The sequence below is a fragment of the Lethenteron reissneri genome, chromosome 28 (assembly GCF_015708825.2).
Source record: "Lethenteron reissneri isolate LAM-NWPU_2019-01 chromosome 28, ASM1570882v1, whole genome shotgun sequence".
NCBI lineage: Eukaryota > Metazoa > Chordata > Hyperoartia > Petromyzontiformes > Petromyzontidae > Lethenteron > Lethenteron reissneri.
The window spans coordinates 3,478,291-3,497,271 of NC_083806.1; the positions used below are offsets into that span (position 1 = coordinate 3,478,291).

General features: G+C 44.4%; 10 non-coding genes across 10 annotated transcripts; all 10 read right to left on the reverse strand.

Annotated features, from left to right (window-relative positions):
- Window positions 1–1,691: 1,691 nt before the first annotated feature.
- LOC133349007 (small nucleolar RNA U3) lies at window positions 1,692–1,905 on the reverse strand. The gene has a single exon (XR_009755872.1). It is a non-coding gene; the product is annotated as a small nucleolar RNA U3 (small nucleolar RNA).
- A 446-nt stretch (window positions 1,906–2,351) lies between these two features.
- On the reverse strand, window positions 2,352–2,423 carry TRNAH-GUG (transfer RNA histidin (anticodon GUG)). The gene has a single exon. It is a non-coding gene; the product is annotated as a tRNA-His (tRNA).
- Window positions 2,424–5,047: 2,624 nt separating this feature from the next.
- Window positions 5,048–5,261, reverse strand: LOC133349009 (small nucleolar RNA U3). The gene has a single exon (XR_009755873.1). It is a non-coding gene; the product is annotated as a small nucleolar RNA U3 (small nucleolar RNA).
- A 446-nt stretch (window positions 5,262–5,707) lies between these two features.
- TRNAH-GUG (transfer RNA histidin (anticodon GUG)) lies at window positions 5,708–5,779 on the reverse strand. The gene has a single exon. It is a non-coding gene; the product is annotated as a tRNA-His (tRNA).
- A 2,626-nt stretch (window positions 5,780–8,405) lies between these two features.
- Window positions 8,406–8,619, reverse strand: LOC133349010 (small nucleolar RNA U3). The gene has a single exon (XR_009755874.1). It is a non-coding gene; the product is annotated as a small nucleolar RNA U3 (small nucleolar RNA).
- Window positions 8,620–9,065: 446 nt separating this feature from the next.
- TRNAH-GUG (transfer RNA histidin (anticodon GUG)) lies at window positions 9,066–9,137 on the reverse strand. Its single transcript has one exon. It is a non-coding gene; the product is annotated as a tRNA-His (tRNA).
- Window positions 9,138–11,765: 2,628 nt separating this feature from the next.
- On the reverse strand, window positions 11,766–11,979 carry LOC133349011 (small nucleolar RNA U3). The gene has a single exon (XR_009755875.1). It is a non-coding gene; the product is annotated as a small nucleolar RNA U3 (small nucleolar RNA).
- Window positions 11,980–12,425: 446 nt separating this feature from the next.
- On the reverse strand, window positions 12,426–12,497 carry TRNAH-GUG (transfer RNA histidin (anticodon GUG)). Its single transcript has one exon. It is a non-coding gene; the product is annotated as a tRNA-His (tRNA).
- A 4,957-nt stretch (window positions 12,498–17,454) lies between these two features.
- On the reverse strand, window positions 17,455–17,668 carry LOC133349002 (small nucleolar RNA U3). Its single transcript, XR_009755867.1, has one exon. It is a non-coding gene; the product is annotated as a small nucleolar RNA U3 (small nucleolar RNA).
- Window positions 17,669–18,164: 496 nt separating this feature from the next.
- On the reverse strand, window positions 18,165–18,236 carry TRNAH-GUG (transfer RNA histidin (anticodon GUG)). The gene has a single exon. It is a non-coding gene; the product is annotated as a tRNA-His (tRNA).
- Window positions 18,237–18,981: the final 745 nt, after the last annotated feature.

The following is an 18,981-nucleotide window of genomic DNA, read 5'->3' on the forward strand; positions in this document are numbered from 1 at the left end:
TAAAAACAACAATTTGCTAAACCTTGGCCACAATTTCTGGACTTGTCTTCATATAAATCAATGCATAGATTTCTATTTATATGATTGTGGTTATGGTTTTACTTTATTAATCCCTAATCTCTGCCATTACATACAATTAAACAAGAAATCGTAAAAAAGTAAAAACAGAGCAATGTAAATACAATACACCATTAGACATTCTTGCAAAAAATAAATGAAAAGTCCATCCCATGTGTTGGTGATTTTTTTATATTTTAGGCAGGAAATGAGTTTTCAAATTTAGATATTTTTCTGGGTTGGGACCCCCAGACACCCTGGAAGATTTGGTCCCCCCCAATCTTGACTCCATGGCTACGGCCTTTATGCACACCGATCGGTAATTTACACCTATATTCGTGGTGTTTGGCATTAAGATACGCGAAAAATGTATATTTTTGGATTATCCGTGATGTATAATTATCCACGGCTGTCCTTCTCGTCATTAGCGTGGATAATCGAGAGTCTACTGTTCATGTAAATATATGTCCTGGCCTTGAGCTATCTTTTTTACACAACAACGTTTTGTCTGTCCCCTTGATCAACTTTCCAACCCTGTTCTGAAAGGGTAGATAAGACCCCACACGAGTGACGTTGAAGAAGAGGTGATTAAGAGAGCTCTTTGTATGGACTGAAAGCAGCAAGCCTGCGTAGATCGCTGTGGTCGTATAGTGGTTAGAACTCTGCGTTGTGGCTGCAACAACCTCGGTTCAAATCTGAGTCATGGCATTGTGGTGACAAAGATACAGCAACGGCCACTACACGTGTGTGAATGTGCCATCGACTCAATTATCACAATTTTCTTAAAGCTGAAAAAATAGCAATGCCGTTAAACGGCCCGTTTCCATCACCTCGCTCTATCCGCTGGGCATGTCATCGCTTGAGATGAAACGTGATCACGTCGGCAAATCAACTTGTACGCCAGTCTCGGTTCGAGAAACAATGTTCGCCTCCAATTTCTCACGTGACGTGGTTCTGTCTCTATTGTTCTGCCCAAAATTTTACTATTTGACCGCCCTATCGATGAATAATGTATTTTATAGAAACGTGGAACAGTATCAGCAAACCATTGCTTTTACAGGTAGGAACAACAGGTTCCACACTAGATTTGAAGCTTTCGTGACTGCAAGGATTCATACTCTAAGGCTTTTTCGGTAAAGTCACGTAGGTAAAAAGATAAATTAATAGAAGTAATCAAAGAAATAAAATAATAAATCACGACGTTTCGGAGGCAACACAAGCTTCTGTCTTCAGGTGGAACCGTCACAGCACAATTGCTGTATCAAGTAAAGAGCAATCGTGCTGTGACGGTTCCACCTGAAGACGGAAGCTTGTGTTGCCTCCGAAACGTCGTGATTTATTATTTTATTTCTATTATTACTTCTATTAATTTTACTTTTAACCTACGTGACTTTACCGAAAAAGCCTAAGAGTATAGGTTCCACAATGCCCACCAGGGATTATTCGTCCGTCTGTCGTGCATATTTATCTGTCGTGCACAAATTCGCTGTCCACCAAGTTCCTACCTGCCCACTCCAAAGGAACGTGTTATAGAACCGCAGAACAGAATCAGCAGGCCATTGCTTTTATCCATGGAAAGAAGTCCCTAAATGTACACCAAGGTAAACATCTGTTTTTATGTCGCAAAGAAACCAACCCCTCAGCTTGCTGTGCCTCCCTCCCGCCACCCTTGCGAGCGGCAGGAACGGTCATCAATGGCGAGGAGCGGCTGCGTGAGCAGCACTCCAAGCCGGCTTCGCGCTCAGGAGGCACAGCTCCAACTCCTCATCGGGGCTGGTTGGTCCAGACACTTTAGAGCCCATTTCGTAAGTTGGAAACTATAGAAATGATCCCTGAAAGTATAGTCTTAGTGAGAACAGGTCGGCGCAGCGCTATATGTAGTCAGATATATTGACTCTACGCTATGGGTACTGCGTAGTTTCCCAGTTTAGCAGGTTTAGTACCCAAAATTATTAAACTTCTTCAGTGTAAACATCAACATTAACTGTAATTTAACGTGTTTATATCACCTGCAAAGTCAACGATGTAAAGGATAAAAGCAGTTTACGACAACTGTGCAAACGGTGAAATGCATGGTGGGAGTCGCCTCGACCTGGACCACGAGGCGAGGGTCAGAGGATGACAGCAGTTACATTTTGTGACTTAAAAAAATAACGGATAAAACACGCACGCCTTTCTGCAAACGCGTGGAAAAATCAACTAACCACGACTAACAAGGACGATAAAATTAACTAACCACTATGAACACGGACAATAAAACAAAGCAGGCCGCTGCCGTGTCTTTGTCGCCACAATGCCGTGACTCGGATTCGAACCGAGGTTGCTGCGGCCACAACGCAGAGTACTAACCACTATACGATCACGGCGAGCTACGCGGCCCGCTGGCGCCACTCCCAGGCAAAGAGCTCTCTTGATCGCCTCCAGCACCACGCCAGACTCACTCAATGGGCTCGTCCCACGTTTTATCGGAATACGGCTGCTGATCTTAGGGGCCGTCCATAAATGACGTCACGCGATTTTGGACGATTGTTGACCCCCCCCGTCGTCAAACGGCGTCACAAAAAGTCAGACCCCCCCCCCCCCTCAAATATGACGTCACAAAGCTCTGCCCCCCCCCCCCCCAAAAAAACCATGCTTAAAATCGCTTTAAACTATTGTCATTGCAGTGCGTATTTAATGTGCCTCTGCACTCTGATGTAGGAGAAAAATTTATTAAAAAGTCTATTTAATTAAGTAGAACGTGTTGTCTATATTTATTTAAAGTTGCGCATTTTGACGTGACGTCACATTTCTCAAACCCCCCCTCGTCACACATCGTTGCAAATGTCTGACCCCCCCCACCCCCCCTAGGTGCGTGACGTCATTTATGGACGGCCCCTTAGTACGGCAGACTATCGATTATCCGCGTGCAGTTTATCCGATTTCCCCTTAAGGCCAATTAATAATCTAACAACAGTTAAACATTATTTTTCTTGGAAATGTTCATGACAAGTCACGTGCTTTAACCGATCAAATATGTGCTTCGGTTAGTTCGAAAGCCACGTGATCGCCTCTATAGTGCAGTAGTTGCATATCTTTACAACAGTGGGTGGAGTCTGATGTTGATTGGCGTGGCACTGCTATCCATTTAGTGGGCAGAGTCTTCTGCGCGGGAGCATGAAAGTGTTATCACTGAGCATGCACACAAAGGCCGTATTTATAATATATATTCAAATATGCTCAAAATGTTCCCCCAATATATTGTTATAGATATAAATTGCTATGCTATGTAAATAAAAACAACAATTTGCTAAACCTTGGCCACAATTTCTGGACTTGTCTTCATATAAATCAATGCATAGATTTCTATTTATATGATTGTGGTTATGGTTTTACTTTATTAATCCCTAATCTCTGCCATTACATACAATTAAACAAGAAATCGTAAAAAAGTAAAAACAGAGCAATGTAAATACAATACACCATTAGACATTCTTGCAAAAAATAAATGAAAAGTCCATCCCATGTGTTGGTGATTTTTTTTATATTTTAGGCAGGAAATGAGTTTTCAAATTTAGATATTTTTCTGGGTTGGGACCCCCAGACACCCTGGAAGATTTGGTCCCCCCCAATCTTGACTCCATGGCTACGGCCTTTATGCACACCGATCGGTAATTTACACCTATATTCGTGGTGTTTGGCATTAAGATACGCGAAAAATGTATATTTTTGGATTATCCGTGATGTATAATTATCCACGGCTGTCCTTCTCGTCATTAGCGTGGATAATCGAGAGTCTACTGTTCATGTAAATATATGTCCTGGCCTTGAGCTATCTTTTTTACACAACAACGTTTTGTCTGTCCCCTTGATCAACTTTCCAACCCTGTTCTGAAAGGGTAGATAAGACCCCACACGAGTGACGTTGAAGAAGAGGTGATTAAGAGAGCTCTTTGTATGGACTGAAAGCAGCAAGCCTGCGTAGATCGCTGTGGTCGTATAGTGGTTAGAACTCTGCGTTGTGGCTGCAACAACCTCGGTTCAAATCTGAGTCATGGCATTGTGGTGACAAAGATACAGCAACGGCCACTACACGTGTGTGAATGTGCCATCGACTCAATTATCACAATTTTCTTAAAGCTGAAAAAATAGCAATGCCGTTAAACGGCCCGTTTCCATCACCTCGCTCTATCCGCTGGGCATGTCATCGCTTGAGATGAAACGTGATCACGTCGGCAAATCAACTTGTACGCCAGTCTCGGTTCGAGAAACAATGTTCGCCTCCAATTTCTCACGTGACGTGGTTCTGTCTCTATTGTTCTGCCCAAAATTTTACTATTTGACCGCCCTATCGATGAATAATGTATTTTATAGAAACGTGGAACAGTATCAGCAAGCCATTGCTTTTACAGGTAGGAACAACAGGTTCCACACTAGATTTGAAGCTTTCGTGACTGCAAGGATTCATACTCTAAGGCTTTTTCGGTAAAGTCACGTAGGTAAAAAGATAAATTAATAGAAGTAATCAAAGAAATAAAATAATAAATCACGACGTTTCGGAGGCAACACAAGCTTCTGTCTTCAGGTGGAACCGTCACAGCACAATTGCTGTATCAAGTAAAGAGCAATCGTGCTGTGACGGTTCCACCTGAAGACGGAAGCTTGTGTTGCCTCCGAAACGTCGAGATTTATTATTTTATTTCTATTATTACTTCTATTAATTTTACTTTTATTTTTTACCTAAGTGACTTTACCGAAAAGCCTAAGAGTATAGGTTCCACACTGCCCACCAGGGATTATTCGTCTGTCTGTCGTGCATATTTATCTGTCGTGCACGAATTCGCTGTCCAACCAAGTTCCTACCTGCCCACTCCAAAGGAACCGTGTTATAGAACCGCAGAACAGAATCAGCAATTAAGATAGAATCAGCAGGCCATTGCTTTTATCCATGGAAAGAAGTCCCTAAATGTACACCAAGGTAAACATCAGTTTTTATGTCGCAAAGAAACCAACCCCTCAGCTTGCTGTGCCTCCCTCCCGCCACCCTTGCGAGCGGCAGGAACGGTCATCAATGGCGAGGAGCGGCTGCGTGAGCAGCACTCCAAGCCGGCTTCGCGCTCAGGAGGCACAGCTCCAACTCCTCATCGGGGCTGGTTGGTCCAGACACTTTAGAGCCCATTTCGTAAGTTGGAAACTATAGAAATGATCCCTGAAAGTATAGTCTTAGTGAGAACAGGTCGGCGCAGCGCTATATGTAGTCAGATATATTGACTCTACGCTATGGGTACTGCGTAGTTTCCCAGTTTAGCAGGTTTAGTACCCAAAATTATTAAAATTCTTCAGTGTAAACATCAACATTAACTGTAATTTAACATGTTTATATCACCTGCAAAGTCAACGATGTAAAGGATAAAAGCAGTTTACGACAACTGTGCAAACGGTGAAATGCATGGTGGGAGTCGCCTCGACCTGGACCACGAGGCGAGGGTCAGAGGATGACAGCAGTTACATTTTGTGACTTAAAAAAATAACGGATAAAACACGCACGCCTTTCTGCAAACGCGTGGAAAAATCAACTAACCACGACTAACAAGGACGATAAAATTAACTAACCACTATGAACACGGACAATAAAACAAAGCAGGCCGCTGCCGTGTCTTTGTCGCCACAATGCCGTGACTCGGATTCGAACCGAGGTTGCTGCGGCCACAACGCAGAGTACTAACCACTATACGATCACGGCGAGCTACGCGGCCCGCTGGCGCCACTCCCAGGCAAAGAGCTCTCTTGATCGCCTCCAGCACCACGCCAGACTCACTCAATGGGCTCGTCCCACGTTTTATCGGAATACGGCTGCTGATCTTAGGGGCCGTCCATAAATGACGTCACGCGATTTTGGACGATTGTTGACCCCCCCCCGTCGTCAAACGGCGTCACAAAAAGTCAGACCTCCCCCCCCCCTCAAATATGACGTCACAAAGCTCTGCCCCCCCCCCCCCAAAAAAACCATGCTTAAAATCGCTTTAAACTATTGTCATTGCAGTGCGTATTTAATGTGCCTCTGCACTCTGATGTAGGAGAAAAATTTATTAAAAAGTCTATTTAATTAAGTAGAACGTGTTGTCTATATTTATTTAAAGTTGCGCATTTTGACGTGACGTCACATTTCTCAAACCCCCCCTCGTCACACATCGTTGCAAATGTCTGACCCCCCCCACCCCCCCTAGGTGCGTGACGTCATTTATGGACGGCCCCTTAGTACGGCAGACTATCGATTATCCGCGTGCAGTTTATCCGATTTCCCCTTAAGGCCAATTAATAATCTAACAACAGTTAAACATTATTTTTCTTGGAAATGTTCATGACAAGTCACGTGCTTTAACCGATCAAATATGTGCTTCGGTTAGTTCGAAAGCCACGTGATCGCCTCTATAGTGCAGTAGTTGCATATCTTTACAACAGTGGGTGGAGTCTGATGTTGATTGGCGTGGCACTGCTATCCATTTAGTGGGCAGAGTCTTCTGCGCGGGAGCATGAAAGTGTTATCACTGAGCATGCACACAAAGGCCGTATTTATAATATATATATTCAAATATGCTCAAAATGTCCCCCCAATATATTGTTATAGATATAAATTGCTATGCTATGTAAATAAAAACAACAATTTGCTAAACCTTGGCCACAATTTCTGGACTTGTCTTCATATAAATCAATGCATAGATTTCTATTTATATGATTGTGGTTATGGTTTTACTTTATTAATCCCTAATCTCTGCCATTACATACAATTAAACAAGAAATCGTAAAAAAGTAAAAACAGAGCAATGTAAATACAATACACCATTAGACATTCTTGCAAAAAATAAATGAAAAGTCCATCCCATGTGTTGGTGATTTTTTTTATATTTTAGGCAGGAAATGAGTTTTCAAATTTAGATATTTTTCTGGGTTGGGACCCCCAGACACCCTGGAAGATTTGGTCCCCCCCAATCTTGACTCCATGGCTACGGCCTTTATGCACACCGATCGGTAATTTACACCTATATTCGTGGTGTTTGGCATTAAGATACGCGAAAAATGTATATTTTTGGATTATCCGTGATGTATAATTATCCACGGCTGTCCTTCTCGTCATTAGCGTGGATAATCGAGAGTCTACTGTTCATGTAAATATATGTCCTGGCCTTGAGCTATCTTTTTTACACAACAACGTTTTGTCTGTCCCCTTGATCAACTTTCCAACCCTGTTCTGAAAGGGTAGATAAGACCCCACACGAGTGACGTTGAAGAAGAGGTGATTAAGAGAGCTCTTTGTATGGACTGAAAGCAGCAAGCCTGCGTAGATCGCTGTGGTCGTATAGTGGTTAGAACTCTGCGTTGTGGCTGCAACAACCTCGGTTCAAATCTGAGTCATGGCATTGTGGTGACAAAGATACAGCAACGGCCACTACACGTGTGTGAATGTGCCATCGACTCAATTATCACAATTTTCTTAAAGCTGAAAAAATAGCAATGCCGTTAAACGGCCCGTTTCCATCACCTCGCTCTATCCGCTGGGCATGTCATCGCTTGAGATGAAACGTGATCACGTCGGCAAATCAACTTGTACGCCAGTCTCGGTTCGAGAAACAATGTTCGCCTCCAATTTCTCACGTGACGTGGTTCTGTCTCTATTGTTCTGCCCAAAATTTTACTATTTGACCGCCCTATCGATGAATAATGTATTTTATAGAAACGTGGAACAGTATCAGCAAGCCATTGCTTTTACAGGTAGGAACAACAGGTTCCACACTAGATTTGAAGCTTTCGTGACTGCAAGGATTCGTACTCTAAGGCTTTTTCGGTAAAGTCACGTAGGTAAAAAGATAAATTAATAGAAGTAATCAAAGAAATAAAATAATAAATCACGACGTTTCGGAGGCAACACAAGCTTCTGTCTTCAGGTGGAACCGTCACAGCACAATTGCTGTATCAAGTAAAGAGCAATCGTGCTGTGACGGTTCCACCTGAAGACGGAAGCTTGTGTTGCCTCCGAAACGTCGAGATTTATTATTTTATTTCTATTATTACTTCTATTAATTTTACTTTTATTTTTTACCTAAGTGACTTTACCGAAAAGCCTAAGAGTATAGGTTCCACACTGCCCACCAGGGATTATTCGTCTGTCTGTCGTGCATATTTATCTGTCGTGCACGAATTCGCTGTCCAACCAAGTTCCTACCTGCCCACTCCAAAGGAACCGTGTTATAGAACCGCAGAACAGAATCAGCAATTAAGATAGAATCAGCAGGCCATTGCTTTTATCCATGGAAAGAAGTCCCTAAATGTACACCAAGGTAAACATCAGTTTTTATGTCGCAAAGAAACCAACCCCTCAGCTTGCTGTGCCTCCCTCCCGCCACCCTTGCGAGCGGCAGGAACGGTCATCAATGGCGAGGAGCGGCTGCGTGAGCAGCACTCCAAGCCGGCTTCGCGCTCAGGAGGCACAGCTCCAACTCCTCATCGGGGCTGGTTGGTCCAGACACTTTAGAGCCCATTTCGTAAGTTGGAAACTATAGAAATGATCCCTGAAAGTATAGTCTTAGTGAGAACAGGTCGGCGCAGCGCTATATGTAGTCAGATATATTGACTCTACGCTATGGGTACTGCGTAGTTTCCCAGTTTAGCAGGTTTAGTACCCAAAATTATTAAACTTCTTCAGTGTAAACATCAACATTAACTGTAATTTAACATGTTTATATCACCTGCAAAGTCAACGATGTAAAGGATAAAAGCAGTTTACGACAACTGTGCAAACGGTGAAATGCATGGTGGGAGTCGCCTCGACCTGGACCACGAGGCGAGGGTCAGAGGATGACAGCAGTTACATTTTGTGACTTAAAAAAATAACGGATAAAACACACACGCCTTTCTGCAAACGCGTGTAAAAATCAACTAACCACGACAAACAAGGACGATAAAATTAACTAACCACTATGAACACGGACAATAAAACAAAGCAGGCCGCTGCCGTGTCTTTGTCGCCACAATGCCGTGACTCGGATTCGAACCGAGGTTGCTGCGGCCACAACGCAGAGTACTAACCACTATACGATCACGGCGAGCTACGCGGCCCGCTGGCGCCACTCCCAGGCAAAGAGCTCTCTTGATCGCCTCCAGCACCACGCCAGACTCACTCAATGGGCTCGTCCCACGTTTTATCGGAATACGGCTGCTGATCTTAGGGGCCGTCCATAAATGACGTCACGCGATTTTGGACGATTGTTGACCCCCCCCGTCGTCAAACGGCGTCACAAAAAGTCAGACCTCCCCCCCCCCCCAAATATGACGTCACAAAGCTCTGCCCCCCCCCCCCCCCCAAAAAAACCATGCTTAAAATCGCTTTAAACTATTGTCATTGCAGTGCGTATTTAATGTGCCTCTGCACTCTGATGTAGGAGAAAAATTTATTAAAAAGTCTATTTAATTAAGTAGAACGTGTTGTCTATATTTATTTAAAGTTGCGCATTTTGACGTGACGTCACATTTCTCAAACCCCCCCTCGTCACACATCGTTGCAAATGTCTGACCCCCCCCACCCCCCCTAGGTGCGTGACGTCATTTATGGACGGCCCCTTAGTACGGCAGACTATCGATTATCCGCGTGCAGTTTATCCGATTTCCCCTTAAGGCCAATTAATAATCTAACAACAGTTAAACATTATTTTTCTTGGAAATGTTCATGACAAGTCACGTGCTTTAACCGATCAAATATGTGCTTCGGTTAGTTCGAAAGCCACGTGATCGCCTCTATAGTGCAGTAGTTGCATATCTTTACAACAGTGGGTGGAGTCTGATGTTGATTGGCGTGGCACTGCTATCCATTTAGTGGGCAGAGTCTTCTGCGCGGGAGCATGAAAGTGTTATCACTGAGCATGCACACAAAGGCCGTATTTATAATATATATATTCAAATATGCTCAAAATGTCCCCCCAATATATTGTTATAGATATAAATTGCTATGCTATGTAAATAAAAACAACAATTTGCTAAACCTTGGCCACAATTTCTGGACTTGTCTTCATATAAATCAATGCATAGATTTCTATTTATATGATTGTGGTTATGGTTTTACTTTATTAATCCCTAATCTCTGCCATTACATACAATTAAACAAGAAATCGTAAAAAAGTAAAAACAGAGCAATGTAAATACAATACACCATTAGACATTCTTGCAAAAAATAAATGAAAAGTCCATCCCATGTGTTGGTGATTTTTTTTATATTTTAGGCAGGAAATGAGTTTTCAAATTTAGATATTTTTCTGGGTTGGGACCCCCAGACACCCTGGAAGATTTGGTCCCCCCCAATCTTGACTCCATGGCTACGGCCTTTATGCACACCGATCGGTAATTTACACCTATATTCGTGGTGTTTGGCATTAAGATACGCGAAAAATGTATATTTTTGGATTATCCGTGATGTATAATTATCCACGGCTGTCCTTCTCGTCATTAGCGTGGATAATCGAGAGTCTACTGTTCATGTAAATATATGTCCTGGCCTTGAGCTATCTTTTTTACACAACAACGTTTTGTCTGTCCCCTTGATCAACTTTCCAACCCTGTTCTGAAAGGGTAGATAAGACCCCACACGAGTGACGTTGAAGAAGAGGTGATTAAGAGAGCTCTTTGTATGGACTGAAAGCAGCAAGCCTGCGTAGATCGCTGTGGTCGTATAGTGGTTAGAACTCTGCGTTGTGGCTGCAACAACCTCGGTTCAAATCTGAGTCATGGCATTGTGGTGACAAAGATACAGCAACGGCCACTACACGTGTGTGAATGTGCCATCGACTCAATTATCACAATTTTCTTAAAGCTGAAAAAATAGCAATGCCGTTAAACGGCCCGTTTCCATCACCTCGCTCTATCCGCTGGGCATGTCATCGCTTGAGATGAAACGTGATCACGTCGGCAAATCAACTTGTACGCCAGTCTCGGTTCGAGAAACAATGTTCGCCTCCAATTTCTCACGTGACGTGGTTCTGTCTCTATTGTTCTGCCCAAAATTTTACTATTTGACCGCCCTATCGATGAATAATGTATTTTATAGAAACGTGGAACAGTATCAGCAAGCCATTGCTTTTACAGGTAGGAACAACAGGTTCCACACTAGATTTGAAGCTTTCGTGACTGCAAGGATTCATACTCTAAGGCTTTTTCGGTAAAGTCACGTAGGTAAAAAGATAAATTAATAGAAGTAATCAAAGAAATAAAATAATAAATCACGACGTTTCGGAGGCAACACAAGCTTCTGTCTTCAGGTGGAACCGTCACAGCACAATTGCTGTATCAAGTAAAGAGCAATCGTGCTGTGACGGTTCCACCTGAAGACGGAAGCTTGTGTTGCCTCCGAAACGTCGAGATTTATTATTTTATTTCTATTATTACTTCTATTAATTTTACTTTTATTTTTTACCTAAGTGACTTTACCGAAAAGCCTAAGAGTATAGGTTCCACACTGCCCACCAGGGATTATTCGTCTGTCTGTCGTGCATATTTATCTGTCGTGCACGAATTCGCTGTCCAACCAAGTTCCTACCTGCCCACTCCAAAGGAACCGTGTTATAGAACCGCAGAACAGAATCAGCAATTAAGATAGAATCAGCAGGCCATTGCTTTTATCCATGGAAAGAAGTCCCTAAATGTACACCAAGGTAAACATCAGTTTTTATGTCGCAAAGAAACCAACCCCTCAGCTTGCTGTGCCTCCCTCCCGCCACCCTTGCGAGCGGCAGGAACGGTCATCAATGGCGAGGAGCGGCTGCGTGAGCAGCACTCCAAGCCGGCTTCGCGCTCAGGAGGCACAGCTCCAACTCCTCATCGGGGCTGGTTGGTCCAGACACTTTAGAGCCCATTTCGTAAGTTGGAAACTATAGAAATGATCCCTGAAAGTATAGTCTTAGTGAGAACAGGTCGGCGCAGCGCTATATGTAGTCAGATATATTGACTCTACGCTATGGGTACTGCGTAGTTTCCCAGTTTAGCAGGTTTAGTACCCAAAATTATTAAAATTCTTCAGTGTAAACATCAACATTAACTGTAATTTAACATGTTTATATCACCTGCAAAGTCAACGATGTAAAGGATAAAAGCAGTTTACGACAACTGTGCAAACGGTGAAATGCATGGTGGGAGTCGCCTCGACCTGGACCACGAGGCGAGGGTCAGAGGATGACAGCAGTTACATTTTGTGACTTAAAAAAATAACGGATAAAACACACACGCCTTTCTGCAAACGCGTGTAAAAATCAACTAACCACGACAAACAAGGACGATAAAATTAACTAACCACTATGAACACGGACAATAAAACAAAGCAGGCCGCTGCCGTGTCTTTGTCACCACAATGCCGTGACTCGGATTCGAACCGAGGTTGCTGCGGCCACAACGCAGAGTACTAACCACTATACGATCACGGCGAGCTACGCGGCCCACTGGCTCCACCCCCAGGCAAAGAGCCCTCTTGATCGCCTCCAGCACCTCGCCAGGCTCACTCAATGGGCTCGTCCCACGTTTTATCGGAATACGGCTGCTGATCTTAGGGGCCGTCCATAAATGACGTCACACGATTTTGGACGATTGTTGACCCCCCCCCTCGTCACACGGCGTCACATAAAGTCAGACCCCCCCCTCAAATATGACGTCACAAAGCTCTGCCCCCCCCCCAAAAAAACATGCTTCAAATCGCTTTAAACTATTGTCATTGTAGTGCGTAATCAGAGTGCCGCTGCACTCTGATGTTGTAGGAGAAAACTATTATTAAAAAGCCTATGTAATTAAGTAGAACGTGTCGTCTATATTTATTTATAAAATCGTGCATGTCTGTGTGTGTGTGTGTATTTCGGACCATACGCACTTTCATTGGACGGCGGTTGCCCCTGGCAACGGCTAGCGACGCCTTCGCCGCTTTCATTGGACCTGGCAACGGCTAGCGACGCCTTCGCCAAGGGCTGCAGTTTCATTGGACGGCGGTTGCCCCTGCCAACGGCTAGCCACGCCTTCGCCACTTTCATAGGCTCCGTAAATAATTAAATAATAGCCATTACACAGTATTGTTGGAGCGCTGAGGGGGGGGGGGGGAAGGAACGCCACCCGTACCCTGCCTTTGCCGGCTGGACAATTTTGGCGAGGCCGCAGGCTCTGCACGCTACTAGGCCTCGACACCCACCACGCCACTCTGAGGTAAATTCATCAAAGTTTTTCCTACTATTCACTCCACCCCCACCACAATGTGTGCAATTTATATTACTTTTAAACCCAACGCGCCAACAATCGATTACTTAAATGTTCACTGTACAAAGTCATTAAGCTGGGTCAGCATACTGCCAGTCTATCATGTAGACTGTAGCCTGCTTATTAAACTCGGTGAGCGTACTGCCACTCTATCATGTACACTCTAGCCTGCTTATGAAGCTGAGTGCGTGTACTGCCAGTCTATAATGTGGACTGTAGCCTGGTTATTATAATCGATTCTTTATATGTTCTTTGTACAAATAGTCATTAAGCTGGTTGAGCGACCCCAGTTCCATTCCAACTCACGCCCACCACCGCTGACGATTATTTGAAACGGACCTGGGCCTCCCCTAGGTCGACTCAGCCTCAAACGCGTAACTGCTGTCGTGTGTGAACATCGTCACTGGGGAGACAAAGGCGGCCGGCCATCGTGGATCCAAGTCCCGGGCGAAGCCGGGTCATGTGTATGTGTGTATGTGTTTATGTGTATGTCTGTGTGTCTCTATGTATGTGTGTATGTATGTGTGTGTATGTGTTTGTGTGTATGTGTGTGTGTATGTATGTCGGTTTTTTTGTATGTCTTTATGTGTATGTCTGCGTGTCTGTATGTATGTGTGTATGTACGTGTGTGCATGTGTTTGTGTGCATGTATGTGTGTGTATGTATGTGTGTGTATGTGTTTCTGTGTATGTATGCGTGTGTACGTATGTGTGTTATGTGTGTGTCTGTGTGTCTGCATGTATGTGTGTGTGTATTGTGTATGTGTTTGTGTGTATGTATGTGTGTGTTTGTGTGTATGTGTTTGTCTCTGTGTATGTATGTGTGTATGTATGTGTGTGTATGTGTTTGTGTGTATGTCTGTGTGTGTATGTATGTGGGTTTTTTTATGTGTTTATGTCTATGTCTGTGTGTCTGTATGTATGTGTGTATGTACGTGTGTGTATGTGTTTGTGTGTATGTATGTGTGTGTATGTATGTGTGTATGTGTTTCTGTGTATGTATGTGTGTGTATGTATGTGTGTTATGTGTGTCTCTGTGTGTCTGCATGTATGTCTGTGTGTATTGTGTATGTGTTAGTGTGTATGTATGTGTGTGTTTGTGTGTATGTGTATGTCTGTGTGTATGTATGTGTGTGTATGTGTGTGTATGTGTTTGTGTGTATGTGTGTGTATGTATGTGTGTGTATGTGTTTGTATGTGTTTGTGTGTTTACGCTCGCATTACACAAATGTCTTGCAGGTCTAAGGCGTTCCTCGCGCAGCATTGCCGCTTTATTATTGCAGTCGTTTACTGCCGTACGCACCCTGAAAGTCGTGTGTGTCTGCAGCAAGCGCGTGTATGTGTACCTATGGACGCGCGCGCGTGTGTTGTGTAGGGGGAACGGTAGTGTAGTGCTTAGCGTGCTGCCTGTGTCTGTGTGTGTGTGTCTGTGTGTGTCTATGTGTGTGTCTGTGTGTGGTGTGTGGGGAGCGGTAGTGTAGTGCTTAGCGTGCTGTCTGTGTGTCTGTGTGTGTGTGTGTCTGTCTGTGTCTGTCTGTGTGTGTCTGCGTGTGTCTGTGTGTGTGTCTGTGTGTGTGTCTGTGCGTGTGTGGTGTGTGAGGAGCGGTGGGTGTAGTGCTTAACGCTACGCTGCGCTACCAACCCCGCGAACCGAGTTCGATTCCCGCTCACGGCCACCACCGGTGACGATTATTTGAACCTCCCCTAGGTCGACTCAGCCTCAAACGAGTAACTGGTGTGGCGTATTAACATCGGCACTGGGGAGACAAAGGCGGCCGGGCGTGGTGGATCCAAGTCCCGGGCGAAGCCGGGTCATGTATATGTGTGTATATGTTTGTGTATGTCTGTGTGTCTGTATGCATGTGTGTATGTATGTGTGTGTATGTGTTTGTGTGTATGTGTGTGTGTATGTATGTAGGTTTTTTTGTATGTGTTTATGTGTATGTCTGCGTGTCTGTATGTATGTGTGTATGTACGTCTGTGGATGTGTTTATGTGTATGTATGTGTGTGTATGTATGTGTGTTATGTGTTTGTCTGTGTGTCTGCATGTATGTGTGTATTGTCTATGTTTTTGTGTGTATGTATGTGTGTGTTTGTGTGTATGTGTATGTCTGTGTGTATGTATGTGTGTGTATGTGTGTGTATGTGTTTGTGTGTATGTGTGTGTATGTATGTGTGTGTATGTGTTTGTATGTGTTTGTGTGTTTACGCTCGCATTACACAAATGTGTTGCAGGTCTAAGGCGTTCCTCGCGCAGCATTGCCGCTTTCTTTTTTCAGTCGTTTACTGCCGTAGGCACCCTGACAGTCGTGTGTGTCTGCAGCAAGCGCGTGTATGTGTACCTATGGACGTGCGCGCGTGTGTTGTGTAGGGGGAACGGTAGTGTAGTGCTTAGCGTGCTGTCTGTGTCTGTGTGTGTGTGTCTGTGTGTGTGTGTCTGTGTGTGTGTGTCTGTGTGTGTGTCTGTGTGTGTGCGTGTGTGGTGTGTGGGGAGCGGTAGTGTAGTGGTTAGCGTGCTGTCTGTGTGTCTGTGTGTGTGTGTCTGTCTGTGTGTGTCTGCGTGTGTCTGTGTGTGTGTCTGTGTGTGTGTCTATGCGTGTGTGGTGTGTGAGGAGCGGTGGGTGTAGTGCTTAACGCTACGCTGCGCTACAAACCCGGCGAACCGAGTTCCATTCCCGCTCACGGCCACCACCGGTGACGATTATTTGAACCTCCCTAGGTCGACTCAGCCTCAAACGAGTAACTGGTGTGGCGTATTAACATCGCCACTGGGGAGACAAAGGCGGCCGTGCGTGAGTGGTGAGGGAGGGAGAGTGGTGAGGGAGGGAGAGTGGTGAGGGAGGGAGAGTGGTGAGGGAGGGACAGTGGTGAGGGAGGGACTCAGCCGCAAAACGAGTAACTGGTGTGGCGGGCGAAGCCGGGTAGTACAGCTAGCATTTATTTAAAGTTGCGCATTTTTATGTGTCGCCACATTTCTCAAACCCCCCTCACCTCGTCACACATCGTCACAAATGTCTGACCCCCCCCCCCCCTAGGTGCGTGACGTCATTTATGGACGGCCCCTTAGTACGGCAGACTATCGATTATCCACGTGCAGTTCATCCGATTTCCCGTTAAGGCCAAATTAATAATCTAACAACAGTTAAACATTGCTTTTCTTGGAAATGTTCATGACAAGTCACGTGCTTAAACCGAACAAATATGTGCTCCGGTTAGTTCGAAAGCCACGTGATCGCCTCTATAGTGCAGTAGTTGCATATCTTTACAACAGTGGGTGGAGTCTGATGTTGATTGGCGTGGCACTGCTATCCATTTAGTGGGCAGAGTCTTCTGCGCGGGAGCATGAAAATGTTGTCAGTGAGCATGCACACCGATAGGTAATGTACACCTATATTCGTGGTTTTTGGCATTAAGATACGCGTAAAATGTCTATTTCTGGATTAACCGTGATTTATAATTATCCACGGCTGTCCTCCCCGTCATTAGCGTGGATAATCGAGAGTTTACTGCACGTGTAAATATGTCCTGGTCTTGAGCTATCTTTTTTTACAAAACAACGTTTTGTCTGTCCCCTTGATCAACTTTACAACCCTTTTCTGAAAAGGTAGATAAGATCCCACACGAGTACGTTGAAGAAGAGGCGATTATGAGAGCTCTTTGTATGGACTGAAAGCAGCAAGCCTGTGTAGCTTGCTGTGATTGTATAGTGGTTAGAACTCTGCGTTGTGGCTGCAGCAACCTCGGTTCAAATCCGAATTATGGCATTGTGGTGACAAAGATACGGCAGTGGCCTCTCCATGGGTGTACATGTGCCATCACTCAATTTTCTTAACGCTGGAAAAATAGCAATGCTGTTAAACGGCCCAGTTTCTATCACCTCGCTCTATCCACTGGGCATGTCATCCGCTTGGGATGAAACGTGATCACGTCGGCAATCCAACTTGTTTGATTCAGTCGCGGTGAGAGAAGCATGTTGGCCTCCACTTTCTCACATGACGTGGTAATCTCTGTATTGCTCTGGCTAAAAAAAATGTATCTATGAACAATGTATTTGAAAGAAACGCGGAACAGTAAGCCATTGCTTTCATCCACATAAAGAAGTCTGTAAAGGTAAAAATCTATTTTCATTTGGCAAAGTAACCAACCCCTCAGCTTGCTGTGCCTCCCTCCCGCCGCCCTTGCGAGCGGCAGGAACGGTCATCAATGGCGAGGAGCGGCTGCGCGAGCAGCACTCCAAGCCGGCTTCGCGCTCAGGAGGCACAGCTCCAACTCCTCATCGGGGCTGGTTGGTCCAGACACTTTAGAGCCCATTTCGTAAGTTGGAAACTATAGAAATGATCCCTGAAAGTATAGTCTTGGTGAGAACAGGTCGACGCAGCGGTATATGTAGTCTGGAACACTTGCTCTACGCTATGGGTACTGTGTGGTTTCTCAGTTATACGGGGTTATCACCTAAACATATTAATCTTGTTCAGTGTGTCAACATTAAATTTAACATGCTTCATCACCAAAATTATCAATTACTTGCAGAGACAACAAACGGTGTAAACGATAAAAGTAATTTACTATTCCTGTGCTAACGGTGAACTGCATGTTGGGAGTCGCCTCTCGCTGCTGCCGCCCTGGGCCACGAGGCGGCGCTGCTCGAGGAGTTCAGAGCGTGGGTCCAGGGGATGACAGCAGTTACATTTTCTGACTTGATAAAAAACTGTACAGATAAAACACGCACGCCTTTCTGGAAAGACGTGGATAAATTAACTAACCACAGTAAACAAGGACAATAAAATAAACTAACCACTATAAACAAGGGAAATAAAACAACGCAGGCCGCTGCCGTGTCTTTGTCGCCACAATGCCGTGACTCGGATTCGAACCGAGGTTGCTGCGGCCACAACGCAGAGTACTAACCACTATACGATCACGGCGAGCTACGCGGCCCGCTGGCTCCACCCCCGCCAAAGAACTCTCTTGATCGCCTCCAGCACCACGCCACACTCACTCAATGGGCTTGTCCGACGTTTTATCGGAATACTGCTGATTCAAGCGCAGTAAGACTAAACTTGATTTGAAGCACATAGGCTTTCGCGACCAATATTATTAATAAGAACGTTTTTTTGGAGTTAGAATTTACCTTTAATTGATTTGAAGCTTTCGTGACTGCAGGAATTACTCTACAGTCAGACTGTAGATTATCTGTGTGCGGTTTATCCGATTTGCGGATTAACTGAGATTTTGACATGAATGAATAACTCGTGGATTTTCGCTTCAGGCCAAATTAATAATAAAAAACAAATTTCGATTTAAAGCTTTCGTGACTGCAGGTATTCATATTATTGGTTCTTTCGGTAAAGTCACGTAGAAGGGAAATAATAAAATAATAAAAATAAAACAATTAAATTCTTACAACGTTTCGATTGCAACACAAGCTATCATCATCTTGTGTTGCAATCGAAACGTCGTGAGAATTTTGTTATATTTTTACTATTTTATTATTTCCCTTCTCCGTAACTTTACCGAAAGAACCAATAATAATTAAAACACAGTTATACTGACAACGTTGCAATTCTTGGAAACGTTTAATACAAGTCACGTGCTGAAACCGAACAAATATGTGCCCCGGTTAATCCGCAATCCATGTGATCGCCTCTACAGTAGTCGCATGTGTTCACA